This window comes from Heterodontus francisci, chromosome 27 (genome assembly GCF_036365525.1).
Source record: "Heterodontus francisci isolate sHetFra1 chromosome 27, sHetFra1.hap1, whole genome shotgun sequence".
Lineage (NCBI taxonomy): Eukaryota > Metazoa > Chordata > Chondrichthyes > Heterodontiformes > Heterodontidae > Heterodontus > Heterodontus francisci.
The window spans coordinates 23,860,986-23,883,399 of NC_090397.1; the positions used below are offsets into that span (position 1 = coordinate 23,860,986).

Consider the following 22,414-nt stretch of genomic DNA (forward strand, 5'->3'; position numbering starts at 1 on the left):
CAAAAGTATATCATGGTGAATGTAATACTCACTCACACTATAGAAGTGCAAAAGGACTCACATGTAACTATGGAAAGAAGAAATGAGACTTAAAAACAATTAAAACTTTTCAAGCAATGACTTTTCAAGCAATGAACTGAGTCTTCAATAAACATTTAGAGAGTTATTGACATCACTTTTACAATCACCCAGAAACTGAGAAATTTCACATTGGATGTTGAGTTGCTCTATTAATTATAGTGAAGCTACTGCTAAGACCTGGGAAAACTTAATATAATGAGAAGTAATAATGGTTAATAATGTAAATTACAACTTGTCCAAAATTCTGCTGTCCACATCCTATTTCATATTAAGACCAATTTCCTCATCACCCCCATCCTGACCAATCTTCATTGAAATCATCTACACATACCTTATGGCCTCATTCCTCCCTCTCTCTATGACCTTTATCTGCCCTGTGTTCCTGTGGGCATTCTCTGCTCTTCTGGCTCTGCCCTCGTTTGTATCCCCTGACTCGACCTTCAGTGGCAGATTTTCCTCTTTCTTTGCCCCACACTCTGGAGCTCTGGGGGTGAAATTTCCCTAGTTTCTCGGGATTTCCACAGCCCTCCTGCTGAAGTTATGGCTGTCGATCAGGAAAACCCCGCAGAAATTCACCCTGTCTTTCTAAACCCTTTTCACTTTATTATCTCACTCCACTCATTCAAAAGCTTTCTTAAAACCTACCTTTTGATCTCGCCTTCCGTCACCACTGCCAATCCTTGTCCACAGTATGCTATATAGTTTTTTTTTCATCCCAATGAAGCGCATGGGACATTCTATTTAATTGATTTTGCTATATGAGTGCAAACCTTTATAATAGTAAAGTTTGGACTGCATTGAAATAATTACTAAGCAAGTGTTGATTATAATGATAAACTAGTGTAAAAGTTTAATACATTCAACTTCACCCCTTTGTATTATAGTAAATAAAAGTTCCCTCATACCTTTCTATTGTAAAATGTCATGTTCTACATCAGCATAGTGTGTGGCTCCACTCCCATCCAACTGTGACCTTATTCCCCTTATTATGCAGCCTCACTCCCCTTAGTATCTGGCCCCATTCTCTTCTATATATGGCCCCACTCTACTCAGTACATGATTCCATTTTACTCACTTAAACTACTGTTAAAATAACTTATTTTCCACTGTCCAGGGATGTTTTTTTTTTCTTTTTGATTCGTAAAACATTAAAGGATTGCTATATCTTCAGGAATTTACAAGGCACATCTGTGAAAAGCATTTTCTTTTTTATGGAAGCTGCTCCTGTACCTCATAATGTAACTCCTGTTAGTTCTGCACAGTTCAGATACTTCACCATTCTGCACTGACATTTATGGAGAATGATAATCTGGAGTTTTAAAATAGGTTTTTTATAGTGCCGAGAACAGTGTTAGAATCCTATGAATTTAAGCTCTAAACATTTATAGAAAAAAAAAATCTAATTACAAAGAAGTGCTTAATTTATTGTGATAATAGCACACTTCCCCGTGATTGATGTTAAATAGTCAGTTGGCCTCCACAATCAATGTACCACACAGTTTTCTGTTGATCCAGCTGATACCACTTGTTGTGACTTCGGGCACATGAATTAATCTCGATAAAATTAAATCAAAATTAAATGCAGCTGAATGAACACTGATGGCTGAAAGAATGTTGAATAGAAAAGGTCTCATCATAACCACTATAATACTATACTCACTCTGCTCACTGACATGTTGTTTTGGTTTCAGCAGATTCCTATGTCCCATCACTTGACTGGAGGATATTAGAAAAAAATTGTGTCTTATTCAGTGCACTATGTATGTCTTTTAGATCACTGGCTGTGATCGAGGGCAAAAGCTTCTCACCTGCTGCTACTTTTATTCAGATATTTGCAGCTGTTAATAGACAATAGAGTCACTATTTGCATTGGAAGCTGTCAGTCCAATGTTTTATCCTATCACCAGCTACAATAATCCTCAGTGCCATTAACCTTGATACCCATTGTGAGCTTAAATGTAATGTCATTCATGTAAAGGTACTGCAAATATTCATGAATCCAACACTTCACCGTTTACCAAACATAGGTACAAGTGTTGTCACAGGCAAGACTAAAATAAACAATTTGTGACACCCATTCAAAATAAAAAGTAGAAAAAAAAGTTGACAATAAAATAACTTTATCTTTTTAGTGGTGTGTCCATGCCAAGACAGAGTTAAGTAGTCATGGTCTGTCAGAAAGTGCAAATGTGATATAGCCAAGTGCCCTTTTCATGGCCTAGACATATCTTCATACCACAATTAGACTGCTGGTCTATCTTCAATCTTGTCTAATCCTTCAACTCAACCTATAATGTATTTAATTAAAAAATTATAAAAGTTAAGCGCAGTAAGATTCAATAGATATGCAAAAGGGCTAGTTTATGTAAGTCTAGCCCGAGATTTAATAGCAGGATTCAGAATATTACCAATCATATCAGCTACCAACTAGTCCACCTGCAGCATTCAATGGCCCAGAATTTGCTAGAGTGGGAATTCACAGTGTGCTCTGTTAATTAGACTTGTTCTAACACCTTCAAGTCAAACAATATTTGCCCTGTGAGTTCTTGGAAGTGCAAGCTGATAGCAGTGCAGCGAGAGCAACAGGGCATCTGGGACCTTAGAGAACAACAGGGCAAAAAGTGTGGGGGTGATTTCCGCTGAATATTTAATGTGCTAAAAAGCCTGTGAGGTGGCCAAGGTGGGGTCTTGAGCTGCAGCACCAGTTTAGTCCATCTTTCGCGCAAGACTCCATCTTGGTAAAGGAGATGAAGCGGTGTTAGGAATAATCGTCCCAAGGATTGTTATGGGGCTGGTTGACAATTAAATTGTCTGCTCCTTAAAGAGGCTGCATGCTATTTTTGTGGTTAATGTTTCAATTAACAAACTCTCCTAACAGTGACCAGCTGAACAGGAATAAGTCAGTTGCTGATGTTTTTGAGTACTACTTAAAGCCATGCTAAGCTTTTAACATTCACTTGCTGACTGAGATTAATTGCATTTGAAGGCGACTTTTGAGGCACATCGAGAGCCATGTCTAGGACACTTTGTCAAGACTTCACCAACACTCGATCAACATTTTTCCAGGAAATTATCTAGGACTTCAGCTAAGAAGAGTGAGTACTGTGCTGTTCTATCTTATTCGGCACCTTACCAGAGTCATCAGAAGAAAGAGAGCGCTTGGTCATGGGCATCCTGCTAGGGGCCCCCTTGCTGTGCCTGAGGAATTGGAGGAGGAGATGATGCCAGACAGAGTAGCACTAATTGCTGCAGGAGGGTGAGGAGGTCTCTTAGCAGGAGGCCCTATTCACACAGGGTCTTCAGAGAGCATTACACCTACATTCACATGACCAAGGCCAATGCTTGAGGAGGTAGTTCTTTAGTAAGGAGGTAATCACAGAGATCTATGCCTGCTGGAACAAAGACTCAGACCTCACAGCACAGCCAAACTGCATTGCTTGTGGCAGCCAAGGTCACAATGGCATATCATTTTTGTGCCACTGGAACCTGCCAGGCTGCCCCAGGTGACATATGTCACATATCACAATCCTCTGTGGACTTTTGCATAAGGGAGGTCTCTGCAGCTCTATACACTGAGGAATGAATAAATATCATTCCCTATTGTCAGAAAGGTCCAGAGGCAGAGAGCGCTAAGTTTTGACAGGATTTCCTATGATCCAGGGAGCCAATGACTGTACACATGTGTATATTTGAACTCCTCATTTAAACCCCGAGGTGTTCAGGAACAGGAAGGAATTCCATTTCCTCAATGTACAGTTTGTGACCACGGGCAGTATACATGCAGGTGAATGTGCTATCCAGGGAACTGCCACAGTGCTTTTATAATGAGACACTTATCCATCACACAGATCTTTTGAACACCAAAGCAATGTGTATGACTGGCTACCAAGTGACAAGGGATACCCTCTGATGCCATGGCTCATGACTACATTGAGAAACTTCCAGACATCAGCTGAGCACTTATACAATGAGAGCCACTCAGCCACCAGAAATATCACTGAGCAGACGATTGGGGTCCTGAAGCAAAGGTTTTGATGCCTCACCTGGTCAGGAGGTGCCCTGCAGTACTCGGCTGAGTAGGTTTCCAGATTTGTGGTGATTTTCTGCATGCTCCACAATCTGGAGATTATAAGAAACCTGATGTTACCATCAGCAACTGTGACAAAGGGTCAAGCTCAGAAGCCACAAGTGGAGGAAGAGGAAGAAGAGGAGGAGGAGCGCCAGGGCTTCCAGGTAGAAGGCCTGCATCTGGGAGGAATGCTCGCCGCCATCCAGTTGAAGAGCATTTTTCAGGTACGTCCTCCACCATCAGACTCCAGAGCACTGTTGCCACATGATGTATCTTCCTCGACTTGGGATGCATCAGACAGTACATTGTCTATACTCAATACTTTCAACACCCTCCCCTGTGATGATCACAATAAAAACACTTTGATTCCATCACTACACAATTACCATTATAACTTTTTATTTACATCAAAAACAAACCAGGGAAACAATACACAAACATCACTTACAAATATTAAACTATTCATCCCAGTGCTTACCTTTAGTGGTTATCTATAAATACTTTTGCTTAACCTACTGCTTCTACGAAATACAGCCTCAGTCGCAGAAGTGGACGAGGTGGTTGGCTGCTGAGAATCTGAAGAGGGCAGTTCTGCAGAGTCCTGCAACACCCTCAAAAGGCTATGGGCCATGATGTCCTCACCCCAAACTGCACCTTCGCAGTGTGGGCTTCAGCAGTCTGGGTCTCCTGGCTGATAGGCAGCTGCAGAGGCAATGGTGGAGTGGTGGGGTAGAGAGCAGCAGTACTGGCAGAGACGTACAGAGAATTTCCAGCCAGAAGAAGGCCATTTGGCCCATCATGTCTGTGCCAGCCACGAAGAGCTAATCAGCCTATTCCCTATTTAACTCTTGTAGCCCATAACGCTGTAAACTACAGCACTTCAAGAGCATATCCAATTATTTTTTCAATGTGCTGAGGGTTTCTAGCTCTATCACCCTTTCAGGCAGTGAGTTCTGGACAGCTGCCACCCTCTGGGAGAAAACATTTCTTCTCAACTCCCCTCTAACTCTTCTACCAGTTACTTTAAATCTATGTTTCCTGGATATTGACCTCTCTGCTAATGGAAATAGGCCCTTTCTTTCCACTCTATCTAGGTTCCTCATAATTTTATACACCTCAATGAAATCTCCCCTCAACCTCCTGTGTTCCAAAGAAAACAACCCCAGCCTATCCAACCTTTCCTCAAAGATAAAATTCTCCATTCCTGGCAACATCCTCATAAATCTCCTCTGTATGGGATCCAATGCGATCACATTCTTCTTGTAATGTGGTGACCAGAACTGTACACAGTATTCTAGCTGCGACCTAACCAGTGTTTTATACAGTTCTAGCATAACCTCCCTGCTCTTATAATCTATGCCTCAGCTAATAAAGGAAATTATCCTGTATAATAAAAGCAAAATACTGCAGTTGCTTGAAATCTGAAAATAAAACACAAAGTGCTGGAAATGTTCAGCAGGTCTGGCAGCATCTGTGGAGAGAGAAGCCAGTTCTGATGAAAGGTCACTGACCTGAAACATTAACTTTGCTTCTCTCTCTACAGATGCTGCCAGATCTGCTGAGTATTTCCAGCATTTTTTTTTCAAAATATCCTGTATGCCTTTTTAACTATCTCATCTACCTGTCTTGCTGCCTTCAGGACTCAATGGATGTGCACTCCAAGGTCTCTCCGTTCCTCTACACTTCTCTACCATTTATTGTGTATTCCCTTGCCATATTTGCCCTCCCCAAATGCATTACCTCACATGTCTCTGGATTGAATTCCACTTGCCACTTTTCTGTCTACCTGACAAGTCCATTGATATCTTCCTGCAGTCTGCAGCTTTCTTCTTCAATATCAATGACAAGGCCAACTTTTGTATTAGCTGCAAACTTCTTATTCACACCCCTTACATTTAAGTTTAAATCACTGATATATATCATGAACAGCAAGGGACCCAGTACTGAGCCCGATGGAACCCCACTGGAAACAGCCTTCCAGTCACAAAAACACCCATCAACCATAACCCTTTCCTTCCACTGAGCCAATTTTGAATCCAACATGCCACTTCCCTTTAGTTCCCATGAGTTATAAATTTTCAGCCATCCGGGACCTTGCCAAAATTCTTGCTAAAATCTATGTGGACAACATCAAAAGTGCTACCTTCATCAACCCTCCTTGTAACTTCCTCAAAAAATTCAATCAAGTTAATCAGACATGACCACCCTTTAGGAAATTCTTGCTGACTGTCCTTGATTAATCTGTATTTTTCTACATGATGGTTTATACTGTCTCTCAGAATTTTATCCAATGATTTGCCCAGGTTAGGCTGACTGACCTATCCCTTCCTCCCTTTTTAAACAATGGCACAATGTTAGCAGTGTTGTAGGGTATTCCCAAGCGCAGAGGCACCTGCAGTAAATATCATACTGTTTAAATGTTATTTGAGTAAGTAGATTCATATAATCCTAGTGAATATATATATATATATATATATACACACGTATACAAGTTGAAAGTATAGCCACATATTGTTATAAAATGGAGTACTCATCCAAGGCACTGTAGGAACAAGATTGGCTAAGTCATATCCCTGGGAATGGTACTGTGAGACCCAGACAGTTAGGCTGACCAAGGAGGCCCCTCATATCAGTGTATCAGACAGTTGCTTTGTGTAACTGCAGACTGCACGAAGCAATCAGGAATGCAAGCTTGATAAAGGTAGAAGGATTCATTGTGAAGACTCAAGGATAGTTGATAAGGGGGTCTGGGAAACATCACAAGATGATCAGGGGGCTTGTATGAGCTGATCATGTAGCCACATGATGCCTAATGAGTAATCTAATTGGTAATATGTGTAATGTATGTAATCAATAACCGTTATGATTGGACCATGTCCAGCCAGGATGGGCTGAGTAACTGTTTGAAAAATGTATAAGTATGCATGATTTTCCTTTGTTCGGTGGAGAGGCATCTGGACAGACCAGTGACCTGCTCCCCGCTGGCGTAACTAAATAAACTGTTTGACATTGGAGCAGACCTGAGTGTTGAGTGATTCTTCTAGATTCATTCCCGCTAACAGCAGTTTTCCAGTTGTCTGGCACCACACCTGTAGTTAGGGAGAATCGGAAAATGATGGTCAGAGCCTCCTCTATTTCCTCCCTTGCTTCTCTCAGTAGCCTGGGAAACATTTCATCTGGGCCTGGTGATTTATCCACTCTCAAGGATGATAAACACCTTAATGTTTCCTCCCTCACAATGTTTATTCCACCCAATATTTCACACTGCTTCTCCTTAACTACAATGGCTGCTGCGTTGCCACCACCCCCCACAACCCCTGTTCCCCCAACCCACCTTTTGTGAAAACAGACTCAAAGTGTTTATTAAAAACCATGTCCACATCTTCTGCCTCTACACGCAAGTTATCTTTTTTGTCTCTAATTGGCCCTATTCTTTTCTTGGTTATCATCTGTCTTTTCATGTATTTATAGAACATCTTTGGGTTTTCCTTGATTTTACTTGCCAATATTTTTCTCGTGCCCTCTCTTTGGTATCCTAATTTCCTTTTTTAATTTCACCCCTGCACTTTCTATGCTCCTTTAAGCTTTATGCAGTATAGAGATCTTGGCATCTAACATATGCTTGTCAGTTTCTGCACCTGCAGGCATGTTCAAATCATGAAAATTATCAATTTGCCTGAAAACTGCATGCTAAATCCAGATTTTCAAACAGGCGTTTCCTATTAGCATAGCACCCATTTAATGCCTCTTTTTCCCATTTGGCCAAAATAACCTCCTGTATCTCCTTAGCCAATGAGATTGAAGATTTGAGAAATAAACAGAGGGAGGACTGGGAAGGAGTGGGTGAATTTAATGTCAAATCGATGTAGAAAAAGAGAAGTATAGAGAGGGTAAGAAATATTGGATTAAGGAACAGATAGAAAAAGTAAGATTTTTAAAATTTAAACTTTGACATTTTTAAAATCTCCAACTACAATTCGCAACCTGAAGGAATAAGACTCCTCACTTTAAATTGTTCATTTTCTGGGCAAGAGAGGTTGAATGGCAATCATTGACAATTATCATGTCATTAAAAGGGCACTTATCTGTTAATCAGAAAACTTAACTTTCTGTGAGGAGGTTAATGGCCAATTAATGCGCAACTGCAGCAACTTCATGAAAATCACGAGGAAGTTAAGGCTGTGAGGCCATTTTCACAAAGCTAATCATCCAGCAACTTGTGGCGATTTGCAATTCACCAGGTTCAAGGTATTCCTTGCCCCAAGTTGCTGGTCAATTTCCACATTTGTAATGGCATACATCACTCAAATGTCCTTATTTTTTTCAACAAATGTTGTGACAATATTCATGTAAGAAAATATATAATGGTGTATCATATAACTGAAACAAATATCAGGGTATCAATGGTTGATTAAAAGTAAACCTGTCATGATAAGGTTGAGTAAAGTTGTTCCCACCTACACAGCTCTGAATCATTTAATAACTAATTCTCCATTAACTGCTACTTCTCATCATGCATCCTGTATATACACTGGATCCCAGAACATATCCTCTATCAGCACTGGATCCCCAGCATGTATCCTCTATGTACTGGATTCCCAGAATGCATCCTGTGCATACACAGGATCCCTGCTGGTACCTTCTGAATTCACAGGAACCCTCCAGGTGCCCTCTGCGTACATGGGATCCTTGCACCTGCCCATTGCATCTCCGCATGTGCCCTTTGCTTGCACTGGATCTCCGCATGTGTCCTGTGCATGCACTGAATCCCCACATGTGCCCTCTGCATGCACTAGATCCCTGCACATGTCATCTGTATACATTGGATCCCAGTGTGTTTCCTCAATATACACTGGATTTCAGCAACTATCTATATATACTGGATACCAGCATGGATCCTTCATATACACTGGATCCCAGCCCGAATCCTCCATATAAACTTGATCCCTGCATGTATCTGCTATATACGTTGGAGTAGCACATGTACAGCAGGTAATGTTGAGTGGACCATGAGCGATGCCTGCTCTACTGTATGCTGTCAGCTTTCTTAGAGAGATCATGAAACTGGGCTTAGGCCCTTCATTTTCATACAAAGGGATGTAATGCCTATTGCAGGTGGATCCCATGTATACCTGGAAAATGGCTTTTAACAAGGAGCCAATTCTGCCAATGAATGATTGGAACTGAGTCAATTCATTGTGGCAGTCTTGATCACCCAAAGCTGAGCCAAAGAGCTCTATCGTTCTGCAGACAATTGACCACCAGACACTGATGTGATTTAGATCCAGAATTCTTCCTGCTTGGCTCCAGATAGCTTTACAAGTTCTAAAGATTAAGGTGGCCCCAGATGGACAAGAAACACCTCTGGTCCCCAAAGGCTTTCTTTTTGCCAATCTGGGTTGATCTCCTTTGCCATAGCTGGACCACTTTATCTAAAAAGTTTTGAAGCATGAAAAGGGCAACAAAGGTCCTGGAGGCTGGGGAGTACTGTAACGTGCCCCTTGAACTGTGCAGATATCCGAAGTGCTGCTTCCACATACCAACAACATGCACAATAATCACCTTGGTAAAATCAAAGATTTGATAGCAGAGCACTTAGAGAACAGTGGTAGAATCAGGCAGAGTCAGCATGGATTTACAAAAGGGAAATCATGCTTGACAAATCTACTAGAATTCTTTGAGGATGTAACTAATAGAGTTGATGAGGGGGAGTCAGTGGATGTGGTTTATTTGGACTTTGAGAAGGCTTTCGACAAAGTCCCACATAAGAGATTAGCGTGCAAAATTAAAGCGCCTGAGATTGGGGGTAGTGTATTGCGATAGATAGAAAATTGGTTGGCGGAGAGGAAACAAAGAGTAGGGATAAATGAGTCTTTTTCCGAATGGCAGGCAGTGACTAGTGGGGTACCGCAGGGATCGCTGCTAGGACCCCAGCTATTCACAATATATATTAATGATTTAGATGAGGGAACTAAATGTAATATCTCCAAATTTGCAAATGACACAAAACTGGGTGGGAGGGTGAGTTGTGAGGAGGATGCAGAGAGGCTTCAGGGTGATTTGGACAAGTTGAGTGAGTGGGCTAATGCATGGCAGATGCAGTATAATGTGGATAAATGTGAGGTTATCCACTTTGGTAGCAAAAACAGGAAGGCAAATTATTATCTGAATGGCTATAAACTGAGAGAGGGGAATATGCAGCGAGACCTGGGTGTTCTCGTACACCAGTCACTGAAGGTAAGCATGCAGGTGCAACAGGTGTTAAAAAAGGCAAATGGTATGTTGGCCTTCATAGCGGGAGGATTCGAGTACAGGAACAGGGATGTCTTGCTGCAATCATACAGGGACTTGGTGAGGCCACACCTGGAATATTGTGTGTAGTTTTGGTCTCCTTATCTGAGGAAGCATGTTCTTGCTATAGAGGGAGTGCAGTGAAGGTTTACCAGACTGATTCCTGGGATGGTGGGACTGACGTATGAGGAGAGATTAAGTCGGTTAGGATTATATTCTCTGGAGTCCCATAGAGTGAGGGGGGATCTCATAGAAACCTATAAAATGTTAACAGGACTTGACAGGGTAGATGTAGGAAGGATGTTCCCGATGTTGGGGGAGTCCAGAACCAGGGGTCATAGTCTAAGGATACGGGTAAAACCTTTCAGGACTGAGATGAGGAGAAATTTCTTCACCCAGTGAGTGGTGAGCCTGTGGAACGTGCTAACACAGAAAGCAGTTGAGGCCAAAACATTGTATGTTTTCAAGAAGGAGTTAGATATAGTTCTTGGGTCTGAAGGGATCAAAGGGTATGGGGCAAAAGCGGGAACAGGCCACTGAGTTGGATGATCAGCCATGATTATAATGAATGGCAGAGCAGCTCAAAGGGCCGAATGGCCTATTCCTACTCCTATTTTCTATTTTTCTATGTTTCTATGTTGCATGGCCTCTGAACTCTACCTCTATGCATGGCTGCTATAAGGGTCAGCCAGAAGATAGCCCTGATTTTCACAGTGCCACCCTTCTAGGCTGCCTTTGCCCAGCACAAGTCATTGGCACAAAATAAGACAATCATGACTGCTGCTTGTGCCGTCGGATTGGCCTGCATAACACAGTGCTGGCAGTCAAAAAACAGATACACGTTGTTGGAGCAAAGTTGTATTTTGTTTATTTCAGTATTAGAGGCCTTGATGGAATCACTAATCCCACCCAGTACTCTAAGGCAGGCAACAGTTTGGTAGAATTGAGCAACCCTCTAAAGCTGCTGTTACCAGTCAGTGGGGAAAGAAATGAGAAGCGAGGTCTCCTGAGTAAAGCAAATTGTCTGATAGTACAGATGTCCCCTGTGTCAGTGTGGAATGAGCCAGAACCATATCAACAGAGACCTGCAATTAAAATAAATGAGTTAACACCTTTGTTAAAATAGCAAGGAAGGGAATATACTCCATCTGTAGTTAGGGTCAAATCATGACATTGCCGCTGGCAAATTTTACCATTCTCAGCTCAAAGTCAATCCAAGTCAAGACATTGCAGGAAAAAACTTTCTGTTGCAGATTTAACTATAATATAACTTAGAGAAATTAAGCTATCCATGCTTTAATCTTCAATTTGAGATGTTGTTTTTGGTGGGAAGTCAAATGTGCTCAGAGAGGCATTATATAGAAGCACAGCAAATATATAACCCCATCCAAAAATGTTTCATTTATTGAGCTTACAGAAGACATACAAGAGCAAAGTACTGCGGATGCTAGAAATCTGAAATAAAACCAGAAAATTTTGGAAATACTCATCAGGTCAGGTAGCATCTGTGGCAAGGGAAACAGAAAGGTCAGTGACCTGAAGCATTTACTCTGTTTCTCTCTCCGCAGATGCTGCCAGATCTGCTGAGTATCTCCAGCATTTTCAGTTCTTATTATAGAAGTGCTTTTGATCCATGACTGAATATAATGGCAGTGATTTGCATCTGCTGATTGCCCCGCCCTATGAAGGATGGCAATGCACACACAGCCCAGTGGAACTGCGCACTGAACAGCTGAGCCAGTGGCCCTTAAAGTGACCGCTGAAGGCCACTCCATAACATCCCTAAATACTTTTCTCCTGTGCTCCTACTGGGCTCAGATAAATCTCATCACCCGCTGTCAGCCCCTCCCTGAAACCCCTAATCCCCCATTGCCCCACCTCCTCTTCAGGACCAATCTTTGGTTCAGCTTAACGAAGGCCCAACCAGATTTCACCCCTTCCCCTCCAACAACAAGCAACCAGCTGGTGCTTGTTCAGAGCGGGCAGCTTGATGATGCTATTTTAAATGGTCTGGGCCTCTGGCAAGTTTCATCGGGCATTACAATCGGCTACCTGGGGAGTGGAGAAAATGAAAATCTGCTCCAATAAGTGAAGGTAGGTTTTCCTCTTAAATTATTTCCATTCACATGGATACTTCCCGTTAAAGCATTTTAACGCTTTTCAACTTCGGTTTCCTCATATAGCAAAATTACTGGGCAACTTATTACAGCATCTAAGATTCAGTCAAGTGACAGAGGCCAGGATGTAAGAGGTTTACAGAAACAGTGTACACTTTATGGACTAACAGTCTTTTATTTTTAACAAGGAAATAGATTAATAACTGATTTCCCACAGAGTTGCACATGGATTTATATGAATTGGGTTCTTGCTTCTGCTCCCTTGGGGCAGTGTTCAATGTGCAGTGGTCTGAAGTGTAATCTTGCTCTTTCCCAGCGTACCTACTCTGCCTTATAATCCTTCATTTCCTGCCCACTCTCCAGAAACTATTATTGCAGTTCAGCTTCTCTTCTCTCCAGTTCACTTATGAATCGTAGATGTTTTCAACACAGGAGGCTGTTTGGCCCATTGTACCAGTGCTGACTCCTTGCTGGAACAATTTACATTTTTGTCCTTCTCTCTCCCCATAGACCTGTGCCTTCCTCTGCTTCAAGTGCTTATCTACTTATCCTTTAAACATTCAATGATTCCTGCATCACAAACTGTAACAAAGCCTTCAAGGCTCCAAAAACCTTGTGTGTGAAGAAATTTCAGCTAACTTCATTCCTCATTCTCTTCATGATAGTTGTAAATTGATAACTCTTTATCACCGATTCCCCAACCACAGAACTCTCCCTATTCACTCTAACAAAACCCTGCTAATGTTTTATTTTTTAAAAAACCTATGAAATCTCCTTTTCACCTTCACTATCAATGATAATGTGTACAATTTTTCTTTCAGAAAGCCTGTATTATTGGCACTTCCTGTCAAGCCCTAAATGTTTATGATATCCTCAATTGTGCTGTCTTCCTCTAACATGCACATCACCTCCCCTGAAACTGGTCCCTCTGAATTAATGCATTTGAATGAAATCCATTTTAATAGAGGGGACAATTTTAGATGGGTTACAGCTTCTGATAAAATAATGGGCAGAAGAATCTCATACAAACACATTAACAGTTTTCTTGCTGGTACTCAAAGAGCCTATTTGCAAGGCAAATATCTTCCCACTATTGAGTTCAATCCCCCAGTATAGGCATGTGAGGAAGTTAAGTGTTTCTGTAAAAGGGGCGAGTTAATTTTCCTCATCGTTATTATTTGACAAAGGTGAAAACATTAATTGGGAAAAATAACCCAATGAACTTTGTCATGTTATACCCAGAAACTCTCAAAATTGTTGATATGAGTTTCTTTAAAAAAATCAAGAAAAATGCATTAGATATAAGTATTCTTGAGTATAAACAGTATTCAATTTGAAAGGTTACATAATTGTACTGTACAAATGCACAGTGTTAATGATGAAGAAAAATCTGTTGCATATATGGTTGTGGAATAAAGTTAGGATTGGGCTCAGCAGTGGTGCCCTTCATGGACAAATAGCTGAGTACCACTGCCCAGGCACATTCACAATGTTCAGGTCAAAGTACTAGAGAACTGTTGGCTCTTGTGCAATCGTACCCAAGCAACAGTTAGTGCCTTGATGAGACGAGGGGAAGAACATTTTAAAAAGCAGACAAAGTGACAGCTCCATTATCCAGAGCACTGTAAACTGGACAGATGTGCATGGCTTCATATTTCTGTGCGTTACTCTTAAAATGTATACATTACACCAAATGATGAAACCATTATTGAAGAACACAGTAATGAACAGGAGAAATACAAAGCTGCAAATTGATTTTACAGCCTGCAAAATTGGTGAACTGAGAGGAGTTAATGTGCTCAAGCATCAGACATCTGAGAGAGAGCATAGGAGGTTTTGAGTGGGCAGCAAAGTCTTGACGCTCCACTTAAGAGGGGAGTTTATGATGTAAAAGACAATATTATGAGATTTTTCATTTCCATCAAGCAGCTAATAAGTGCTCCTCTCAAGTAGTGAGCAGTATTCCCTCGGCAGCTATTAGCATTTGTTTTCATACTTTACATCTTGTCACTGGTATGGCTGGACAAACTGAAAGCTCTGGCAGATTTTCATAATTACAGCAAATTGTAGACCATTTTGAATCTCTTTCCAGTAAAATTCAAGAGCTATAACTCTTGCTGCCCTGTCAAAATACAAACAGAATGTGAAGGAAGAGAGAAATCCCAGAGATTCATTAAAATACTCTTCACTTTACAAGAGTCACAGCTCATTATAAAGACAGATGAATGGAACCATCAGTGCATTCCATCAATGACAGATAGGTATCCATCCATTCATGAGCTTTTATAGGTGTGAATGGTTGAATTAAAATACTTAATGAAGTGATAAAGGAAGTGAATTAAAGAACAATTATAAAAAAGCCAATAATTACAGTGTCAATATTATCAAGTTAGAGAGGAATGGATGAATAAAATAATTGCATTACACAAAACAAACTAAAAAAAAACTATGAAGAAGAACTTGCATTTATGTAGCGCCTTTCACAACCACAGAATATCCCACAGCACTTTACAGTCAAAGAAGTACTTTTGAAGTGTAGACACTGTTGACATATAGGAAACATGGCAGCCAATTTGCACACAGCAAGTTCCCATAAATGTGATAATATCTAAATAATCTGTTTTAGTGGTGTCGATTTAGGGATAAATATTGGCCAGAACATTGAGGAGAAATCTCCTGTTCTTCTTCAAAATATTGCCATGGGATCTTTTACATCCACCTGAGAGAGTAGACAGGCCTTAGTTTAACAACTCATCTGTAAGTTATCACATCTGACAGTACAGCACTCCCTCAGTAGCCTAGATATTTGCATTCAAGTCTCTAGGGTGGGACTTGAACCCACAACCTTCTGAATTGGAGGGGTAAATGCATTATCTGAGCCATGAAATATGGTCACTGTTGTAATGAAGAAAATGTGGCAATCAATTTATGCACAGCAAGTACTAACGTAATGAGCATATTATCTATTTTGGTGATGTTGGTTTAGGGACAGAACAGTGGAAAGAATTCCCTTGATCTTCTTCAAGTAGTACCATGGGATCTTTTACCATCACCTGAGAGCGCACATGGGGCTTGGGTTGAATTTCGCTGAGTCATCACTCATCCCTAGACCTACATTGAGAGGTAAAACCTTAGACTATGTAAGAAGTTAAAGGAGGGAGTTAAGGATTCATCTGGCTCCCTGGCAAATATTTGTCAGGATAACAAAACCCAGCTTCCTTACAAAATTTCTCTGGAATAACATTCAGCCAAATTTCAGGGGCCTAATTTTCCTTCTGGGGTTGTGAAACTGACTTTGGGACCGTTACCAGCTCCTGACCCTGCCGCATGGGGGAAGCAGTCACAGCCCCTGATTTTCACTGAGGCACACTGCTGGAGGACCAGTTGAGCAGCCAATTAGCAACCCCAGGGAAGTGAATTGAAATGGTACTGAGAGAGTGTGGGCTTGATTTAAACGCACGACTGTGGCTGCCATTTAACTTCAAGGATGCAAGCACCAGAGGTCCCAGAAGAGAGACTGAGGGCTGGCACCTGGGGCAGGACTGGCCCGTGCTTCATGGACACCAAACTGGAGGCCTTCCTCGAGGCAGTGAGGGAGAGGAGGGAAGTCCTTTTTCTGGAGGTGGTAGGGAAAGGCCACCCTCCCAAACCAAGCAGGGATGGATAGAGGTCGCTGAGAAAGTGAGCAGACAAAGTGTGGTCAGGAGGAACTGGGTACAATGCCAGAAAAAAGTTCAATTATTTGGACAAGATGAGACCTACATAACAGGCCTCTGGGTACTCAAACTTCAGCAGCCACCAGCTGAGGAGCCTGAGGTTGCCTGCTGCTCCTGAACATGGGAGGAATGTGAACCCAGGCTACTTACTGACCCCTCAGCAAGGCTCAGAGCTATAGTGCTGTTGAGGACCTCTCAACACTGATAATGTGCAGCTTCTTATGTCAATGAGCCACTGGCATTGGCTATAGAAGCTAGCATTGCTTTATCTATCCCTCTATTGTCCTTGCAGGAAAATGACACAAAATGTCCACAAAAGGGTGCAGACCGGAGGATATGTGCCCAACTTGCACACTGTCTCTGCTGTGGAGGAGGGAGCCATGGAAATTACCAGGGTCACTGACCACGAGCAAGTCAGGGAAGGCAAGATGGACATCCTTGGTGGAGAGAGTGAATAGATACTGCAATACGTAGATGAAGGGGGTGCTGTGCACTCCACCCCATCTGACAGCATGCCAAGGACTCTGCTGCATTGGGTAGCCTCAGCACTGCAGAGGCTTCTACTCTCCAAGGCTTGTTCTCACGCTGTCTTGTGTCTCTGACAGGACACAATAGTTCAATGATAGACTCACCACCTCCTGCTAAGGGGTTGGTCACCCACGACCTGTCCTGCCTCCGTTAAAAATGGAAGTGGGTGGGTATGTGGTGGGTCACTAATCCTGCTTTACCCTAGCAGCATGCTTGTTTCTTTTCTCAACCTGACTATTAAATTCTGCTGAGATGCTTTTCTAAAACTCAGCTTGTTTCCACTTAACCCTTTCAGATTCTAGTTTGAAAGTTTTTACATTTTATCTTACAACCTGACCCAAACACACCCATTTTTGGGGTTTAAAAGTATAATCAACGTGTCTCCTAACATTGGAGTGAATTATTCTTGTGATATTGGCCCAGATTTTGCTTTCAGCAGGGAGCGAATAGTGTTTTCCATTCACCTTGCTGACAGTTTCCCACCAAATTTGTGAGGGCTTGTCAGCAGAGATTCCCCTAATCTGGCATCTATTTCAGTTCAGCATCATTTACAGGGGATCTATGGCATCTGTCAACAGGGCAAGAAACAGCGCAGCTCTTCAACAAGATTGAAAAATCCTCACTGAGTCTCAAAGCAAGAAGTATACAGCAGAAAATATAAATTAGATCTAAATGATGTGCAGAAAGCAGAATAAAGATTTGGAAATACGGATGAGATTAACCAATATAAGGATAAAACACAAAAAACAAAAAAAAATTAACATTAATTTTATTCTGAGGGAATGCGACTCCTCATATCTAAAATTAATTATTCAGGGCCAGAGAGGTTGTTCACCAGTAATTAGCACTTTTTAGGCTGTTAAAAATTCATTTACTCCTGATGTATAAGCCCTCACTTTTTCAGCCCTTTTTAGTGGGGAATTCCTGGGCAAGTATTCCAAGTTCATCCCCTTGCATTGATTTCAATGCCAAGGCTATCAGCGAAGTATGCAACAGCGCACCCTGTGGAGGAGCAAGCTATCTCTGACAGTTACATTTGGATTTCCACATTTATCTGCACATGTGTGGGCAACAGACGTTGCTGTCAGATTTATTTTGTAATATTGGCCGACACTGATAGCCTTACCATTAATATTACAGCAAAATGTGGGCCATTGTATTGTTTAAACATCATGATGCTGGAGCTAAAATCTAAATAAATACTGATTGTGTTTCCTGGAGAGGCTAATGGTCTAAGGGTTAATAGAAAGACCTAAAAATGGAGAAGGTAATTATATCACCTGCATAATTCCCTAACTGGGTTGCAGGCTTATTCCCACCCTCAGGATGTTGTCAATCACTGGAAAGAGCACAAAAGACTTCAGATAGTTTCCAGTTTTTCCATATGGAAAAGCATCAAAACCTGTGCTCTTTCCCAAGTGGGAGACTGTAGGCTGAGTGTGATGGAACTGCATATCAGGAACTTGGGCACAGCAGTCCAAATGAACAGAAATAAGTGCCATCTTGAGCTATAGTGTAGTAAGGAAGTCACCTTGTGGGTAACAGTGGGCAGTTAGAAACCTACATTTCACTATCATGTGACACATTGGAGCACCAAAGGGCTGTGCCAAATTTACATGTTATCAGACAATGCAGCACTGGTTACTTGTTTATAAAATTTTGGAAGAGTTATTTACAGAAATACCTGTGGCCGATTTATATTCATTGATACTGCAACAGTTCCTGTAGTTCACAATATCAGAACTCTGCAATCTCACATCATCCAACATCTTGTTCTGCTTATAACATACAAATTTTGTGTGTTGCAATCAACACTGAGTGTTACGTTAGGACTAAAACACAAAGATATAGTTGAAATGTACCAGTTTACCATGAATTGATGTCCTTTACTTCTCAGTAGATTTCAAGGGAGCTGTAAATCTTACTAATAGGATTGTAGGATCATACTGTTCCATGTCATCTTGCACGACAATTCTAGTTTCTCGCCAATAAAACTGAGAAAACATTCGAAAAGCATTTAATCTGTATGTGACTTGCAGTAAAATAACAAAATGTGTTCTTTATAAGCAAGTTTATCAAGTTGTTACAAAAACTTCAATTACCATATTGTTTTTGTAGCTCACTTAAATCAACACAGTGGGCTGGATTTTAAGGTGCTGACGTCCTGTAGCATGCAGGGAGTCCTGATCTCTGTCTTAAATGGCCGACCCTTTATTCTGAAACTATGCCCCCTGGTTCTAGATTCCGTCAAGAGGTGAAACATCATTTCAGCATCTACCCTGTTAAGCCCCCTCAGAATCTTATATGTTTCAATAAGATCACCTCTCATTTTTCTAAACTCCAATGAGTATAGGTCCAACCTGCACTACCTTTCCTCATAAGACAACCTATCATCCCAGGAATCAACCTATTGACCCTTTTCTGAACTGCTTCCAATGCAAGTATATCCCTCCTTAAGTAAGGAGACCAAAATTATATGCAGTACTCTAGGTGTGGTCTCATTAACATCCTGTACATTTGTGGCAAAACTTCCCTACTTTTATACTCTGTTCCCCCCTTAAGTAAGGACAAAAATTCAATTTGCCATTCTAATTACTTGCTGGACCTGCATGCAAACTTCTTGTGTTTCATGTACAAAGACACCCAGATCCCTCTGAACTGCAGCATTCTGTAGTCTCTCTCCAGTTAAATAATATTTTGCTTTTCTATTCTGCCTACCAGAGTGGGTAACCTTAATTTTCCCACATTATACTCCATCTACCAATTTTTTTCCCAGGAAGAGGAAAAGTAAAGATTTGTAGTTGCAGGTTTACACATGATTAAATTTCTGTTTTATTTTTGAGCCACTTAAGTATTATTTGTTGCCACCATTTTCTCGTCTTGCCCATTTTTCCTGGCTGTCTGGTAAGTGGTCTTTTCATTTGTGATGAATGGTAAGACAAATATTGATGCTGAGCAATGAGGCTGTGAAAGGGATCCTTGTTTATTTTCAGGACTGTTTTGTGTTGAGGGAAGATGGGGGGGGGGGGGGGAAGTGTCTTTTTAATGTGGCTATCGGATGGGTGGATGGTAGAATCTAAGCGAATCTCACGATAATGAGGGCATCCCCGGGAGCAATATATGCTGCTGCTCTTGCCCTGACCTCATCATGTTCTGCCTCCTCCAGATCCTCGGAGTCACCCAAAGAGGCTCTGTGCTCCATGCATTGTTCTTCCTGAAGGTCCAAACCTCATTGCTGCATCATGCAATGTGCAGAATACTACAACCATTCTGGAGACCCTGGCTGGTTGGCTGCTGCATACCGAAGGATGCCTCCAGCTCTGTCCTGGCACCTGAAGCGCATCATCAGCATGACAATAGCTTTCTCAATGGCACATCTGGTTGTTACATGGCTTTCATTATATTGCTCTTGGACCTCAGTAGTTGGGTTCTTCATGGGCATCATCAGCTATGTTTTAAGTGGGTACCCCTTATCTCCTAGCAATCAGCCAGTAAGTCTGCTTCGAGGCATGAAGTGATTAGGGAAGGTGGATTACTGCAGGATAAAAGCATCATGGCAGCTACCCGGGGATTTTGTGCACACCTGCAAAAACTTCTTGTGGTTATACATCAGCTGCACATTGATGGAGTGGAAGATTTTGAAATTGATGAATAATCCTGGGTGACCTGGGAGTGCCTTAATTGTCACATGCGTGCAGCTGATAATGCCCTGCACCTGTGGGAAGCCAACCAGAGCCACAAACCAGAGTGCCCACTCTTTCTAACTGGCGTCATTGGTGGCAAAATGTACATAATTGCCTTCCTTGGGAATTAAGCCATCAGTGTTATCCATTTGTGTATCACTGACTGCGGCCTGGAAAGATCCAGAGGCAAAGAAGGTGAGGGTAATGGTAACTTTGATAGTCAGTGGTAAAGCATGACTACCATGCCCAGCTGGCAGCAGGCCATGTTCAAGCAGGTTGCAAATGTCTGCCACCATCTGACGAGAGACCCTGTACCTCCTGAGACACTGGTGTTCCGACATGTAGAGGAAGCTTATCCTTAGCCTGTAGATCTTGTGTGGTAGGTACGGCTGCCTGAGAGCTACACCTCTCTGGTCATCCCCTCTCTCCTGTGGAATGACAGGTCTATGAGGAGCAGGCTATTGTTGCTCCTGCTGCCTTTGTGGTTCCTCCTGCTGCTGGCACTGTTGATGCTGCTGGCCATCTTGCTCCTCATCGGAGGTCCAAAGTTAAACAAGATAAGTGGCACCCATGCTGATCCGATAAATCAGAGCTCCAAAGTTCAGAACAGATGTACAAACTTCCAATATTGTGGAAGTAACATCTCAGCACAAGAACTGTGAACATGTTTTTTCAGGCAACCAGGCAAGAAAGCAGCTGCGAGATTTCATACTTACTGGCATATTTCCCTGTCATGTCTTCAGCCCTTCAATTGCCTCTGTGTTCTCACCTTGCTTTCTCTGGTTAGTTCTAGGAAGCCAGGACACCCACAGTTAAATAGCAAAAGCTACGTTAGTAATGCCGTAATTGAGTAATGAAAATATCAAAGCTGACATTCCACCTCTCCTGAGGGTTTGCTCACACGCAGCCTAACTTGCTGCAGCTGAATGCGGAAGTCGACACGTTAGAACCGGCTTTCAGACGTGCTGTCAATTCCCCAACTTTTAAACCCTTTCCCTCACCCACTCGCAAACCTATGTGCTCCTGGAAGTTAAAATTCTTCCTCTGTACAGAATAATGTCTCAGATAAAATAATTTATATGTTTGCTTCTTTGATAGTATCTGAATTTAATTCTTAGGAATAGAGATTAAGATGAGGCATGTCAACCTTGAGCATTGGAATGTCCTTCCATTTGTTATGCAAGATGAACTTTATACACAGCTGAGTTAAGTATTACATTGAGCCAGATTCTAAGTAAAGCTCCTTTTACTCTGCCTAACAATGTTCTTTAACCCAAATTCACAAGAGCATCCAATGGGTGGCACAGTGGTTAGCACCACAGCCTCACACTCCAGCAACGTGGGTTCAGTTCTGGGTACTGCCCGTGCGGAGTTTGCAAGTTCTCCCTGTGACCGCGTGGGTTTCCGCTGGGTGCTCTGGTTTCCTCCCACAGCCAAAGACTTGCAGGTTGATAGGTAAATTGGCCGTTGTAAATTGCCCCTAGTGTAGGTATGTAGTAGGGAATATGGAGTTAATGTATGATTAGTATAAATGGGTGGTTGTTGGTTGGCACAGACCCAGTAGGCTGAAGGGCCTGTTTCAGTGCTGTATCTTAAAATAAATAAATTACTCTTCCTCTAGCCAACAACATGGCCTCTGATTGGGTTTACTAATTTGGAAACAAAAGTATTACTTACATTTATATGACCGGTTTATCTGGTTTTTTTTGTTAGTATTGCTGGAGGGAAGAATGTTGGCCAGACCTTCAGGACAACTCCCTTGCCTCAATAACAATGGTGAGTGCACTTCAAGATTAATTTATGCTGAAACACATTGGGACGTCCTGAAGATGTGACACTATATTAATGCAAATTCTTCTTTCGCTCTTCTTTAAATAGTGCCATGGGAGCTTTGCAATCCACCTGTTTTTTTAGGTATCATCTGAAGAA

The 22,414-nt window shown here is 41.8% G+C and overlaps 1 long non-coding RNA gene across 1 annotated transcript; it reads right to left on the minus strand.

The window, feature by feature from the left end:
• Positions 1 to 11,359: 11,359 nt before the first annotated feature.
• Positions 11,360 to 21,377, minus strand: LOC137384983 (uncharacterized). The gene is made up of 3 exons (XR_010977710.1): positions 21,202 to 21,377; positions 18,673 to 18,796; positions 11,360 to 14,680 (listed from the first exon to the last, which is right to left on the minus strand). It is a non-coding gene; the product is annotated as an uncharacterized lncRNA (long non-coding RNA).
• Between the last annotated feature and the right edge of the window lie 1,037 nt (positions 21,378 to 22,414).